Source organism: Sus scrofa, chromosome 17 (genome assembly GCF_054392235.1).
Source record: "Sus scrofa isolate SSC_HxYL_T2T_F1_AM1 chromosome 17, Sscrofa_HxYL_maternal_Yorkshire_Landrace_v2.0, whole genome shotgun sequence".
Taxonomy (NCBI): Eukaryota; Metazoa; Chordata; class Mammalia; order Artiodactyla; family Suidae; genus Sus; species Sus scrofa.
Window position 1 is genome coordinate 11,010,432 of NC_139399.1, and position 14,444 is coordinate 11,024,875.

At 37.3% G+C, this 14,444-nt stretch overlaps 1 long non-coding RNA gene across 1 annotated transcript in view; it reads right to left on the reverse strand.

The window, feature by feature from the left end:
• Positions 1–1,401: 1,401 nt before the first annotated feature.
• LOC146395131 (uncharacterized) overlaps positions 1,402–14,444 on the reverse strand; it is a 403,482-nt gene continuing 390,439 nt past the window's right edge. The window contains exons 6-8 of the long non-coding RNA XR_014831860.1: positions 9,283–9,365; positions 4,448–4,799; positions 1,402–2,905 (exon numbers count right to left, since the gene is read on the reverse strand). This is a non-coding gene — a long non-coding RNA (uncharacterized LOC146395131). The remainder of the gene's footprint in view (positions 2,906–4,447; positions 4,800–9,282; positions 9,366–14,444) is intronic.

Here is a 14,444-nt window from a genome sequence, read left to right on the forward strand (position 1 = left end):
TTTTTTTACTCATTAACGGATACTTTTGAATGTCTAAAAATTGCAGTAAGTTCATACAAGGAACATGATACCATATATTTATGTGATAAATTTTCACAGTGATAATATTTATTTCTGAACTCAATAATTAGATAGTAAAATTACTATTTTAATAATTATATAAGTTTAATAATGTTGCAATGGACACATCTCTCCATGTGAATATAATGCTTTGTTGAACTATCAAAACATACCTCACCAAAACTGATACTGAAAAATGGCATCCTATAACCTGACCCCCTTGCTGTACAGTGGGAAAAGAAAAAAAAAAAAAAAAAAAAAGAAAGAAAGAAAGAAAAATGGCATCCTAGTGGAGGTTTTGATGATCAGAAACAGAAAAAAAGGAAAAACTTTGATGTTATCAGTATCATTTTATATAACTTTACATGAACAGAAGTTTCCTGCAAAAGTATTACTGAAGTTAAAATACATAAACTAAATAGAGTATTAGAACTTAGTCTATCTCCCTTCTGTTAAGTCTATCGACAATGTTTCAATTCAACCACAGGATCCTAAAGTGATGTTGTTGATTAAAGTTTTAGTATTTTTGTAGGGTTTTTAAGCTTACAATTGCATTATATTTGTAAGCCAAAGTTGGTTAAGAATTATAGATCTATGGAGTTTAGTCTAAATTTATATTTCTATGTTTTAGCACATAATTATAATAAAATAACACTCAGTGAGGTAGAGGGATCCATATATTTATTTTCCCTGGAGAAAATACACTCTCCCATACAGTCAGTTTTTAAAAGAAAATGCATGAAAGACTACAGGTCCTGCCCTGATATCCGAAGGGCTTGGAAGTCTCTACAACAAGAAAAAAGTTGATCAAACTGAAAATCAAGGACTTTCCCTGGTGCCAATTGAAGTCTCACTCAAGTTTTAGAAATGTAAATACAAACAAACAGACAAAAACTTCACAGCTGAGTTCAGCTTACCTGGAGCAGAAGCTGCTAGAATCATAAACCGGGGAGATCCTTAAATGGTAATTTGGCTGAACTGCTGGAGACTGAGTAATGCCAGTGTGAGCATGAGAGACTCTGGGCAGTGCAGTCTAAAGGGGACCCCCAACTTTCTTGGACTTTACCTCCAGGAATCCCACCAGGTGCTTCTGGTGAAGAGCCAAGAAAAATCATACTGATTGCCTCTGGCAGAGTGAAGGCAAAGTAATTGTTTTTAGACACACTCAGAGCATTCTCCGTAAGACTCACTCTCCAGAGAAAAGCCTTTACCTTATCTCTTCCGGGCCACTGACGGGAAGTGACCCTCCTCCTGCTTCCTTCCCATCCACCTTAAGACGGAGGGGGAAGCGCTTCCCAGGAAACCCTTGGGAACACTCCCCCCCCACCACCCGGTACCTACCAGTTGGATAACAGTGGATCACAGCTGAAAGAGCTGCAAATTTTTCTTTTAAGGGAGGTTTACAGGGAAAACTACAGAGAAGACCAAAACAAGAACACTGGAGGAAATTTTAGCCTCTGACAACTCCAGCTCCAGCAAACATTACACACGGTTTGTAATGGGTTATCCTGATAACTCCTAGATGGGTTATCAGAAAACTTCGCATGAATAGGTCTGTTTACCTCAGCTATACCTGACTGAGTAGAGCTTTCATTACCTCCAGCTTTCTATGCAAAGTTAAAACACATGCTAAAAGTCATAAAGTGGGTATCAGGCCCTCAAAGTCACAGGCTTCTTGGATAGTTAGGGAAGTGGAGGGGGTAGATGTCACAAAACACCAATGACTAATTTCCTCGCAAGTTCAGCTGTCTCCCCAAAGCACATTAACAATTCACCCCTTCCTCGTGATTCATGTCTTAATAAAGAGACACAAAAATGCCAACTAAGAAGAAAAAGTGAATGTGAACTCATTTTAAATGATATTTTAAAAACATGAATGCACTCTACCCTGAATTTAGGGAAGTCTGGTTTCAGAATGAAAATGACAGACTTTAAACAAGTTTAAATAAGCTTAAAAGCAGTAAAAGTGACAATGAATTTAAGCCTGAACAAAATTTATCAAGCAAATTCTTATCCAGAAGTTTCCTGGAATCACTATGAGATGTCAGCCTTGGAGTTCCTGTCAAGGCACATTGGACTAGAATCCATGAGGATGGGAATTTGATCCCTGGCCTTGGTCAGCGGTTTAAGGATCTGGCGTTGCTGTGAGCTGTGGTGTAGGTCGCAGATGTGGCTTAGATCCCGTGTTGCTGTGAGCTGTGGTGTAGGTCGCAGATGTGGCTTAGATCCCGTGTTGCTGTGGCTGTGGTGTAGGTCGCAGATGTGGCTTAGATCCCGTGTTGCTGTGGCTGTGGTGTAGGCTGGCAGCTGCAGTTCCCATTCAAGCCCTAGCCTGGGAACTTCCCTATGCCCAGGGTGCAGGCCTAAAAAAAAAAAGAACAACAACAAAAAGAGATCTCAGCCTAGGGGCTTGGAAAAAGCGCAGGTTTTCTACTACAGCTAAGAGAACTGGGGCAAGATGAGCATCATTCACTTTATAGCAACTTCACATGTGCCGTATTCTTTCCTTTTCGTAGCCAAAAACTCCTCATTTTGAAATGAGAGAACTTAAATCTCTTCAAAACAAATTACCTAGGGTCACTTGGCCAGTGACAGAGCCTGAACTAGAACCTGTATTCTATGATGTTCTTTCCACTCTACCGCTCTGATCACTTGGCTTTCATGAACATGCATAATTACTCATCTCTACATCTCCATTTTCTCCCATGTCTTCAGGAGCCACTGCGGATGATTTCCAGGAATTCCTTTTGCTGTTTGATCTGCACATATTAGTTTTCAGAGAATAAAAGGCTCTCTTGTTTCATTTCCAAATCTCTTGGAAGCGCCACTCCTTAGCAAGCTGTGACTAGGAACCAAAAAGGGAAAGTTATTCTGAGCACTGTAGTTCCTGGGATCTCCTCTGGGGCACAGAAAAAAAAAAAAAAAAAAAAACAGTAAAAACAACGCATAGTGAAACCAAAGTAGTGGTGCACATCTCCATAGTCTGACAACTCAGAAAAGACACTTACCAACTGAAGAGGGAGAGGACAGTGAATTGCTGAAAAGGAAGAAGGAACATCCTGGGTGGAGGAAAGAGTGCATGCAAATGCCTGAGAAAGACAGGAAGGTGAAGGTGAAGAGCATCAAAGACTAGAGCGAGGCCAACACGGCTGGGGTGAAAAAGGCAAAAGGTGGCAAGCAAGGTCCCAGCTGAGGCTGGGCATTAGGTAGGAGGCCATGGATTGAGGAGTTTATATTAAAAGAGGTGGAAAGACATTAATGATTTTGAATTGGGATGAATGGGGCACATCTGGATTTTACAAGTTGACTGTTCACAATGTGGTGAATACATTGGAGGTGGGAGCAGTCATTGAGCGCAAGTCGACTAGTTAGGAAGTCACTTCAGGGGTGTCAGGGAAAGCAGATGGCAGCCTGGACCAGGGTGGTGTCAGTGGTAAGGGAAAGTGGAAAGAGATATTAACAGGCAAATGTAATGGGACTTGATAATGGATTCGATGGTGAGAGATGGTGGGCTTAAATTTTTCTAATCCACTGCTCCAGATCCACTCTCCACCTTTCTCTACCCTCCTATTTTCCTCAGCAGGCTAATTTTCTGGATGAAGCATATGGCTCTCTTGACCTCTGGCTTCTGATGAGGTTTGGTAAATGGGTAGATCAGCAGACTTGTGAGAGGGAGAGTTAGTTCTTTATATTAATTGTCTATAAATGAATAAAATTTTGTTGTGTGTCTTTTTAGGGCCACACTGGGGCATATGGAGATTCCCAGGCTAGGGGTTGAATTGGAGCTATAGCCACTGGCCTAAGCCACAGCCACAGCAACGATGGATCCAAGCCACATTTGCGACCTACATACACCACAGCTCTTGACAATGCTGGATCCTTAACCCACTAAGCAAGGCTAGGAATTGAACCTGTGTCCTCATGGATGCTAGTCAGATTTGTTTCTGCTGAGCTATGACAGGAACTCCAAAGAAACTAATAAATATTTATTATCTGGGAATGTTGGGTAGTCTCTAAAAGAACTATTTTATCCATATAGGCAGAATATGTCTAGGTCTGGTAGGCAGAAACATAACGCTCTTTATTGTGGAGGTTTCAATATCATACCCATGTCCAAAACTGTGATAGTTTTAAAAATTCCACTACTTTTTAAGAATAACCAATACTTGGTGACAGGACTTGATGGTAGGCAGAATTTTGCCTTTCCTCAAAAAAAAAAAAAAAAAAAAAAAAAAATAGCCACAGCCTAATTCCCAGAAGAATGTTATGTTACAGGGCAAAGGGGAACTAAGTTTGCACATAGATTTAAGCCACAGGGTGGTGGAACAGGTGGTTCACAGTTCCTGCAACTAAGGATTAATTGGCACAGGATGGCTATAGGTCTTACCCATGGTTTCATGGGGCTTTGTGCTTCTCAGAGACCAGGAGGAAGAGCCATCAAATATTGTCACTTCCAACTTGAACATCTTCAGAGCAACAACTGGGAAGGAAAAAAAAAGTCCTGGCAACACCTGTTCAGATGCATACGGTTCACATGAGGAAGCTCTGGACACTTCTACTCATGACATTCCTCTGGATGGTGGTGGGAGAAATGAAGGCAGAACATAGCCACAGGGGCAACTGTTACTTTGGAAGTTGTGGGGACAGTCAAAGGTCCAGGAATGTGCCAAGAGGTGTTCTAGAACCTTCAGATGTGTAGAGATCAGTCACACATGCTGCTGGGTCTATTGTGGAAACACCTGCTAGGAAAAGAGAGTGAGTTTAGAGATGTGTGGGGGGAAAAAAAGAAAGAAAATGACAATCTGATTGACAAAATGACTTTCTCTGGTGAAAGTCAGCCACTTTCCTCCCCCAGCACTACATTTGCAGAGTAATCTTGCAGCAGAGATAGAAGTGACTTCGGAGCCAAACTACGTGGGCGCTCTCTCAACAAGGATGATCTGGGAATTGCTAATGAGTTTCCAATATTTCCAGAACAGAGGCAAACACTGGAACCTCCTGACATGGCTGCTTCCAGGGAGGAGTCTGATCCTCATTGGAATAAACACTTACGTAGAATGTGGATTTACCCTTCTTGGTTTGATTGCTTTTCCCAGCACCAGACAACACATACAATGAACCCCTCATTCAGCACTGATGTATTCCATGTAACATTGCTTCTGACCAAGGATCATATTTTATAAATGGCTCCAAGTTCAAGCTTCAGGAATGGGCTCAGATTGGTTAAGTTTGATGAGGGACCCATCACTAGATCAATCACTTTCCACTAGAGGTAGGTTTTACAAGAACCCCAACGCTCTCACAAAAAAATGGTTGGATTATAAGGAATATGTCTCAGAAGAGGAATGCTAGGCAGAACACCCCAGCATTATTTTTCCATTATCCTAAATTTCATACTTATCATAGTGTTGACTTTTTACCTATCTATTCCTGTTTTGCAAACAAAATAACAACATGCATATTCTCAATATATATTTTTAATTAAAATATTTTTTGATAATAATACCTTACAATAATACATTCATTAGGACACAAATTATAACTATTCTTTTTGACCTCACACTAGCAGGCCCTTAATAGAAGAAAAATTGCAAGAAATATTGCACAGGTTCTCTCATTTCATTACTTTCAATGATCTTATATTCTAGACAGAATAATATTAGCCCAGTTTAGGAGTTCCCATCATGGCGCAGTGGTTGACGAATCCGACTAGGAACCATGAGGTTGTGGGTTCGATCCCTGCCCTTGCTCAGTAGGTTAAGGATCCAGCGTTGATGTGAGCTGTGGTGTAGGTCGCAGTCGTGGCTCGGATCCCCCGTTGCTGTGGCTCTGGTGTAGGCCAGTGGCTACAGCTCCGATGAGACCCCTAGCCTGGGAACCTCCATATGCTTTGGGAAGCAGCCCTAGAAAAGGCAAAAAGACCAAAATAAATAAATAAATAAATAAAGAAGAACATTAGCCCAGTTTAAAAGTGAGAAAGCAAAGGCTCAGAGAAGATAACTTCCCTTGCTAAGGGAAGAGACCCATTTTGTTGCTGTAAACCCTACATTTTGAGTATATATCTTCTGGGGAGGCAAGGGTCCATGAGGCTGCAAGCTCAAGAAGATTTTTCTTCCTGTCCCTTGATAACTGGAGTGCAAGCCATGACGCAGGCCCAGAAAATGACTCAATCCTGCCTGAGTTTTGAGTCTTGAGAAAAATAAGACAGATTTTTAGGAGAGAAAGGTAGGAGATAGTTCATACTAATAGTAGGAATGAGATCCAGAGAAATGGTTATTATCAAGTATCCTATACGAGTGAGGCTATGAACAGCATCCTTAATTGAAGACAGACTTGGGCTACTTCTGTCCTCAAGCTGGGCTCTCTAGCCTTCTCACTAATACTGTGAGGCACCAGATAGTCCCTGAGCAAATTTTTTTTTGCTGCTTACATTAGCCAGAGTCCTTCCTTTGACAATGGTTATGATAACCAAATAGAAGCGGCTATAGAGTAACCAGATGTACTGATTATTCGTCTCTGGCTAATCACTCTTGCACACTTGTCTGGGAATTTTTCTTTTTCCTTTTTTTTTTAACTCTAATCTGTTTGATAAAAGTTCAAAGTTTAGTAGTTTCAATGGTTCCCATGTTTATAAATAACGTGCTATCTCAACTGAATCATGGGCAGTATGCATAAAAAATTCTTAAAAGGAGATCCTGCTGAATAGCATTGAGAACTATGTCTAGATACTCATGTTGCAACAGAACAAAGGGTGGGGGAAAAAATGTAATTGTAATGTATACATGTAAGGATAACCTGACCCCCTTGCTGTACAGTGGGAAAATTAAAAAAAAAAATTCTTAAAAATTGGTCATCTTCTATTTCTCTTTGTTAGGTATGTAATATGAATGGAGATATACTTGTGATCTTTAGTAATGATCCATTGAAAAACACGCACTCAATCCTTAGTGACTTAGACATAAACACCCTAATTTGTCATCACTACAATGAAAAGAACCAATAGAACACTGTTAATTAGGTTCAGATGCCTAAAGAGATCTTATAGAATCCTGCAGCTCTCTTCAGGACAAGAATGTCATCCAACTAAGGAAAACATGAAGCATGAATAAAGATGAAAGGACATAGCAACCTTTTATCATCAGCCAAAGTGAAGAAACTCCACAAAGGATAAGAGCAATACCATTTTCTGCAGAATAGTCCAAAGATTTGGCTGATGCAGAAAAATCAAGAAATGAAGAAATGGAACTCATGTAACCTGTTTATGTTTTTCAGAGTTCCCTCTGTGGCACAGTGGGATAAGAATTCAGGGTTGCTCTGTGCAGGCTTGTGTCATTGAGTTGCAGGATTGATCCCCAGCACAGTGAGTTAAGGATCCAGCATTGCTGCAGTTCTGGGGTAGGCCACAGCTGTAGCTTGGATTCAGTCCCTGGCCCAGGAACTTCCATATGCTGTGGGTTTGGGGAAAAAAAGATTGCATTTTTCTTTGTAATATACATGTCAATTGCAGTGCTTAATCTTGAGACTTCTCCTAGTTAGATATGAATACAAATTATCTTAAGAAAATTTCTTTGCAAAGCAAAAGGTTTTTGAAATTTAAATGAGTTCTTGCCCATCTGTCATAATACTTACAGCAAATTTACAGACTTCACATTGCATAGGTCTTAACCAAAAGGGACAGTCTTCCTTGGCTGTTTTTACATCACATGGAGATTTTATTTGTTTATTTGCTCATTTTATTTTGTTTTCACTGTCATAGACAGTGGCATATCAAATATTCTAGCCTGTTTCCAAAACCTATACCCAAAACACTATATTTCCTATGTTTTAAAATATCTACTAGCTGAGGCAGATTAAAGCTCAGAAAATTGTTAATGACGTTATTGTATTTATGTCTCAAAATAAACTCTTTGCATCCAAATCACTTGATATATTCATACAACATAGGAAAAAATGAGAAAGGTTAGATAGGACAGAGTATATATCCGCTAGCAAAAAACTATTCAATAAAGAAACATGATATTACTTAAGAAACTCATGATAGAAACTTCCATGTTTTTCAGGAATTAAACATTTTTATTTTCTTATGATAACTTACTTATTATTATATATAACATTCTTTACTTAGAGAACATGGAAGACAAAGTAGGGACACTGAGAAAGGCTGCCAAAATTTTGAATCCTGCCTCTGGAAATTGTTAACTAGGACATCAGGCAAATTATTTCAACTCAGTTTATCATCAGTAAAGTGACGTTTTTAAAAAGATACATTGGAACTGAATAAATTCATATTTGTAAAGCAGGTAGAACAGTGCTTGGCATCTAGTAAAATGCTGTGTAAGAATATTGTTACAATGTATATAGTAAATTAAAATGTTAAAATTTGAAAATGTAAAACCAACATTGAATCCTTTTCCTTAATATTACAACACTTTTTCCTAAAAGAGTAATCTCATAGGAGATATTAACTGATTAGCAAAATTCTTTTATCTCTGATAACTTATTTTTACTACTGGCATGCTACTTTACCCAGTAAATTCAACTGAGGAGTACACTTTGATGAAAATGAGATGAGTTGTCATATTTACTATTCTCTTATTTCTCTCCTGACAGAAATATCTTTATCCTTGATAATTCAGCAATTTAATGACTTAACTCTTAAGCTGGTTGGAAAGATTCTTGTTACCAGTTACCATAATGATTAATTTCCTCATGAAGTCTAGCATCTTAACATCGTGGGGAAAAAAATCACAAATTCTAAAGCCAAACAATCTTGCTTCAAATTCTGCATCTACTTTTATTAGCTATGTAACTTTGGGCAAGTTACTTAAGTTCATACCACTGCAGTCTTCCTCACATCTAAAACAGGATAAAAGAGAAAGTTATCTCATACATCTACTGTGAAAATTGAATAAGTTTATCACTACGCCTTCACAGAGCAGAGAATCAAGTGTTCATTGTATTATAATAATACCAATAATGCTAATAATTATTATATTTTAGTCTTTGTGTCCATTTTGGGGCCTATGAAATGCATTTTTGTTGGATTTTTTGTAGTTGTCAACTTCTTCAGCACTATATATCAAAAAATATGTTTATTGAAGATCTATTAGGAGTTGGCTGCTCTGACAGACATGTGGGTGAAATAAATATTAACAATAAAATACCCATTGCTTTTCGGTTTAAATCTAGAAGGGTCATGTGGAAAGCATTGCCAGTACTCACCAACAGTGAGTTCTCCTCTCTGTCCTGGATATTTGGTAAATCATACTTTCCAGCCCACTGTTGTGACCATGTGACTATTACGGCTAAAATAGAACATGAACAGAGTAATGTGAGTCATTTGTGTCTCAGACAATGAAAAGTGCAAGTTCATGCAGAGAGGCTTACTGGAATCTTAGTAAACATTATTCAGTATTGAATTACACATTGTAAAGAAAGTGATATGATGCCAAAAATAACATGCTATAACATGCATAAAACATTTAAATTAGTATTTTATTGGAATGAAGTCATGCTGCTTTGGAATTAGGCATTTGTTAACAGAGTGTATATGCTACAAAGACTAAATCATTTACTGTCTGACCATTTATGAGCAAGTTTGCTAAACCCTGCTTACAGAGTTAAGACTTTCTAATAATTTATCCATTTTTTAATATTTTGAATTTCACTCAAGAGTTCAGTGTACCAAAACAGAGACCTAATGATCTCTAAAGTATTGAGGTGTTTTAAGCAAAAAGGTATTTAATTCAGGGAATAAAATATATTTCTATACAATTGTTGAAAGATTTGAAGGAGCCAAATCTACATTGGACTTTTGGAATGTCTCCCAGACAGTTTAGGAGTGAACTTTCAGGGTACCTACCACCTTTGAGGTATCTAAAGAAAAGATCTGGGCCCAAAGAGGAAGACCCAGGACTCTGACTCTTAAAATGCTTCTCAGACAAAGAACTGAATATTGAAAACTTATCTCCAGAACTTCACTGCAGGAAAGTTGTACAGTTCCATTATCTCCTTCTAATATGCAAAACTGTTATTCTAATTAGATAATTTGCACCCAGGCTTCACCTGCAAGGGAATCTGGAGAATGTAAAATGCAGTGGATTTTTTGTTTGTTGTTTGTTTGTTTGCTTTCAATCTCTGTATCTAGGAGAAGAGTGGACTGAACAGACTTTCAGTGAGCCGATATTGAGAACCTAGCTGGTCATGTAGTAAAATCAATAATTATGCTAATTAAAATTACTTGATCAAGACATTTGGTACCAAAACAGACATACAGACCAATAGAACAGAAGAGAGAACCCAGAAATAAACCCAGGCTCCTATGATCAATTAATCTTCCACAAAGGATGAAAGAATATAAAATGGGGAAAAGATGGTCTCTTCAGCAAGTGGTGCTGGGAAAACTGGGAAGCTGCATGTAAATCACTGAAACTAGAACACACCCTCACGCCATGCACAAAAATAAACTCAAAATGGCTTAAAGACTTAAATATAAGATAAGACACCATCACTCCTAGAAGACAACATAGGCAAAACATTCTCTGAAAGCAACCTTATAAATGCTTTCTTAGGTCAGTCTCCCAAGGCAACAGAAATAAACAAATGGGATCTAATCAAACTGACAAGCATTTTCACAGCAAAGGAAAGCATTAAAAAAAAAAAGGCAAGCTACATAATGGGAGAAAATAGTTTCAAATGATGCAACTGACAAGGGCTCAATCTCTAAAATATACAAAGAACTTATACAACTCAACTGCAAAAACACCAACAACCCAATCAAAAAATGGGCGAAAGACCTGAATAGACATTTCCCCAAAGAAGGATACACAGATGGCCAATTGACACATGAAAAAATGCTCAACATCACTAATTATTAGAGAAATGCAAATCAAAACTACTATGAGGTACCACCTCACACCAGTCAGAATAGCCATCATTAATAAGTCAACAAATAACCAATGCTGGAGAGGGTGTGGAGAAAAGGGAGCCCTCCTGCACTGTCGGTGGGAATGCAAATTGGTACAACCACTATGGAAAACAGTATAGAGGTACCTCAGAAAAGTAAATATAGAACTATCATATGACCCAGTGTTGCCAGAGGCCAGCTCTGGCAGCCAGGGAGTGTACACTTTTTCCCGATAGGAGAGGGACACGGCATCCGTGAATATACAAATATGGAGACAGCCTCTTTGTCTCTTCTTTCAGGGCACTGGACTGCTCAAATTTTATTGGCAACAGTGGTTGATTATATAGACAGTTTTTCACTACAGATTACATCACAGTGTCAAAAGTGCATTGGTTAACTATTACATGGTATAGCAGCTATACATCATGTTTTAAGATCTTTGTTTTAACTAAACTTAGTGGGTACAATTTAGGGGCAATTAGGCACTATACATCATGTTTTAAGATCTCTATCTTAACTAAACTTAGTGAGTACAATTTAAGGGCAATTAGGTACAATACATCGTGTGGAAAGGAGGAGACTCAGTACAAATAATCCCATGGCCAGCCAGTCTTTACAATTTGAAGAGGTCACAAACACAAGAATTTGGCATTTACAAATTTTGTTTTTAGACTGGCGCTTATCTTTAAAGTGTTATGGCAGGGAGACAGTGTAAGAAAATATAACTATCTATCACTTAAAAGCTTTTAAAATCAAGGACAAAACTCACAGCTAGGTTTCTTGGATAATATATGTCTAACTTTTATGGACCTCATTAAAATCCTAACTCTAAAGTTTACTATATAACTAGTTAATAGATAAACACTATGTTTTAACTAAGTTGGATTTAAATAGGGGAAAGTCCTTCAGGATGAAATTCTTATTATATTATTGTTGTAACTTTGTTAAATCACAAATCACCACAGGAAAATAGGAATGGGAAATAAGAATACTAAGTAAATAATCAGGAAAGACTGAGGAAAACTGAATAACAAATAAAACAGGAAAGAATAGGTCACCTGAGAAGCAATCCATGTTCTCCAGCACAAACATGGAAATTGTTTTCCCAGGAAAGCCCCAATTCTTCCCCATCAACATCAGAATGAGAGCTGTGTCACCTGAGGCCTGCCCTCTGCTTGTACCGTGCAGGCAGGCTTTTATCCTGACCAGAAGCCCACCTTTGGCTTGTACTGTTCAGGTGAGCTCCCTTCCTTGGTTAGGAGCCTGCCTTCAGGTTTTTTTTTTGCCATCAGGCAAGGTTCTTTTATTTATTTATTTTTTGAGTCCCTGCATCTTCTCGGCTCCCCGCAACCCAGCAATCCCACTCTTGGGCATATATCCAGACAAAACTTTCCTTGAAAAAGACACATTCACCAGTATGTTCACTGCAGCACTATTCACGATAGCCAAGCCATGGAAACAACCTAAATGTTCATCAACAGGTAAATGGATTAATAAGATGTGTTATATATACACAACGGAATACTATTCAGTCATAAAAAATAACAGAATAATTCCATTTGCAGCAACATGGATGAAAATAGAAACTCTGATACTAAGTGAAGTAAGTCAGAAAGAGAAAAACAAATACCATATGATATCACTCATATCTGGAATCTAATATATGGCACAAACGAACCTATCTACAGAAAAGAAACAAACTCACAGACTTGGAGAACAGACTTGTGGTTGCAGGGGGAGGGAGCGGGAGGGAGGGGAATGGACGGGGAGTTTGGAGTTAGTAGATGCAAACTATTGCATTTGGAGTGGATAAGCAATGAGACCCTGCTGTATAGCACAGGGAACTATATCTAGTCACTTGTAATGGAACATGATGGAGAGTATTGTAAGAAAAAGAATATATATATATTCTTTTATATATATATATACATACACACACACACACACACACACACACACACATATATATGAATGACTGGGTTACTTTGCTACATAGCAGAAATCGACAGAACATTGCAAATCAACTATAATAGAAAAAATAAAAATATTTTAAAAATTACTTAATCAGAGGATGAATAGTACATACCCTTACTTCACTTAGTGTGAAGTAAATGTATGGGAAGTAAGTGAAGAAGGGAAGTAAGTGTGTTATCAATTATATGTGAAACCTATAAAAAATAGCAAACTAGTGAAGATAACAAAAAAGAAATAGATTCACAAATCGAACAAACTAGTGGTTCTGGTGGGGAGAGGGAAGTGGGGAGGAACAGTATTGAGGTAGGATATTAAGGAGTACAAACTATTATACACAAAATAAGCCTCAGAGTATATATTGTACAATACAGGGAATATAGCCAATAGCATAACTATAAATGGAGTATAACCGTCAGAAATTGTGAACCATCTGTAACATATAATATAGTTCAAGCCAAAGTTATAGGGCTTTTCAGGTTATCTATTCGCTTCAGTACTAAGCTTGTTACTTTGTGTCTTTTATGACATTTATTTTTTCTATGTTTTCAAATATATTGTCTTAATGATATTCATAATATTTTTAAATGTTTTCCTTTTTTTATACTGATTACTCAGGTGAGAGTATTATTCTTTCATTTACCTTCTCAAAGAAAAAGAACTTTTGCTTTGATTGATATTTCTCTACTGCTTTTCTGTTTTCAATTTCATTAATTTCTGGTTTCATCTTTATTATGTCTTTTATATTTTAGGTTAAGTTTGCCCTAATTTTTTAATGTAATGACAGTCACAAATTCATCTCTAATAATGTCGTTTAGCAGCATTTTACAAATTTTTGATGGTAGTATTTCCATTTTTATCTAGTTCCAAGTATTTTCTGATTTTCCATTAATATTCTCTTTGACCCATGAGTTACACAAAAATATGCTGTTCGATTTCCAAGTATTGGGAATATTAGTGATATTCTTTTTGTTTTTGCTTGTTTAATTTCAGACTATTACTATTAGACACATTTTTATGGTTTCAATACTTATATATTTATTGAGACTTGTTTCATGATCTCAAGTATCATCTCTTGGTACATAGTCTGTATATTTTAAAAGAATGCGTGTCTGCTATTGTTTGGTGAATATGCTATAAATGTCAACCAGGTCTAACTATAGCTCAAATATTTCTACAAATTTCTATTTCTTGTTTGAATTATTGAGAAAAGGATATTCAAACCTCTATCTATAGATTTGTCTATTTTTCCTTCAGATATAAGAGGTTTTGCTTCATGTATTTTATGTCTCTGCTTTTATATTTTTACATATTTATGATTTTTATGTCCTGAATTGACCACATTATTATGAAAGGTTTCTCTAAAACTTGTTGATATTTATTTAAATTTACTTTTTTGATATTAGCATATCCAATGTCCATGTGTGTGGATGTGTGTGTGTTGATATGGAATATTGTTTTCTGTCCTTTAACCTACTAGTGACTTTGAATAGGCCATCTTCACTTT